General features: G+C 35.6%; 1 pseudogene; it reads left to right on the top strand.

Moving 5' to 3' along the window:
* Nucleotides 1-980: 980 nt before the first annotated feature.
* Nucleotides 981-1,296, top strand: LOC108310041 (annotated as a pseudogene).
* Nucleotides 1,297-1,933: the final 637 nt, after the last annotated feature.

The raw sequence follows: 1,933 nt of genomic DNA, 5'->3' as shown, positions 1-1,933 counted from the left end.
TAGTTATATAGGCATAGAATAATTACATCTTCCTGGAAAATTGACCTCTTTGTCATTATATAATGCTTGTCTTTGTCCCCAGTAATCTTTACTGATCTGAGCCATTCTCGTCTGTAATTAATACTGGTTTTTAAAATAGTGATGGCATCATACAACTTTCTTCATCTTTTACTTTTAACTTTTGTGAGCATTAACATTTAAAGTTGGTTTTTGTGAGCAAATTTAGCTAGGTTGTTTTCCCTCCTCTTATTCACAATATGTCATTTAATTGGCATATTTAGATTATTTACATTTAAAGTGATAATATAGTTGTATTAATATCTATAATGTTTCTGTTTGGTTTTAATTGATTTTGATTTTATTTGTTTCTATTCCCTTTCTTGTGCCTGCTCTACTTTTAATTGAATATTTTATAGGATCCCATTCTATCTCCTCCTTTAGCATAACAGTTATACTAAAGGATAATTCCAGGGTGTCAGAAATTACCCTAGATTTTGCAATGCACACTTTAACCTAAGTCTATCTTCAAACAACACTACACCACTTCACAATCAGTACCTCACACAGATAATTCCCAATTTCTCCCACCCCTTTCTTACAGTGTGCTATGAATCATTTGATTTATTCATAAGCTACCATCACCCAATGCATTGATACTATTCTTGTATTACCAGTTATCTTTAGATTTTATTAAAATAATTAAAATAAAATGTTTTATTTTATTTTCTCTCCTAAATTCTTTCTTTCTTTACGTAGATCCAAGCTTCTGACTTATGTCATTTTCCTTATGCTGAAAAAAAATATTTTAATATATCTTGCAGGACTGAAAAGATGTAAAAATGGGAGTAATGGCTTCCAAACATTTTACATATTAAAGCTGAAATTGGAAGTCTGTACTTTAATTCTTCAGCAGATAATTTGCAGAATCTCTGTTTCTTTAAAAGTTTTATATTTCCTGGTGGCCAACTTTGTTGGGAACTATGGCTAAACAGCATCCTGATTTTATATTTTGCCACAAGCAGGCTGGTGTTGCCTCCGAAAGACTGTATGAAAAACGCGATGGCAAGTGTGTGATTTGTGATGCCTATGTGCATCCCTACACTCTGTGCACATATTTGATGAGTATAACTATGGATCTTACCAGGAGCACTGTGTGATCTGTGGATGTCCTGGGGTCTCTGATGCCTATTATTGTAAGGAGTGCACCATCCAGGAAGATAGAGATGGCTGCCCAAAGATTGTCTATTTGGGGAGCTCTTCTATGAATGCAAAAAGTATGCCTTCAAGAAGAGGTGATTTGTATGTGGCTCCTTCCAGCCCCCTACATCAAGCTGCTGCGGCTGCCAGAAAAGATGCCTACTACCACCAGCAGAAAAGGAGAAGAGCCCAGAGCATCACCAGGAGTGTCTGCTCATGTAATGGCGGGTGGCCACCCCTCCTCTCTCTTCACCCAGACATGTGGTATGGATGGAAAAGGATTCTTCACAGAGGTCTCTGGAACACTGTATCAAAGTAAAATTCATAGATTAGTTAATGGTTTTTCTTGAATTCGAGAAGCAAAGGTCTGTTTTCCATATTGATATATTCTCCCTCAACCAAAATCTTCTAAAAAGAAGTAATATTTTAGTCTTCTGCTTGAGGGGTTGACTGTGAAGCTATGCCCAGTGAAAAATATGTTGTTGCAGCAGCTCCTCAACTGTCCTTGAGGAACCTTCGGTGTGTGGTGGGAGTCTATCAGAACAAGAAATATAGGCATTTGGTCTTTTAACACTTGTGATGCTGACATATTATTTTCCTTCTGAGAAATTAGAAATCCTTTCTGTCGCTATTATATTAATAAAGTTGGTGTTTATTTAAAAAAATTATATGTCTCCAGTTTAACTTAGTGTTTCTTTTTCTTGGTATATATTTTTCTTACACGATCTTGGAATAG

Source organism: Cebus imitator, unplaced genomic scaffold (genome assembly GCF_001604975.1).
Source record: "Cebus imitator isolate Cc_AM_T3 unplaced genomic scaffold, Cebus_imitator-1.0 Scaffold100, whole genome shotgun sequence".
In the NCBI taxonomy this organism is placed as follows: domain Eukaryota; kingdom Metazoa; phylum Chordata; class Mammalia; order Primates; family Cebidae; genus Cebus; species Cebus imitator.
This window is presented reverse-complemented; position numbering and strand designations above follow the sequence as displayed.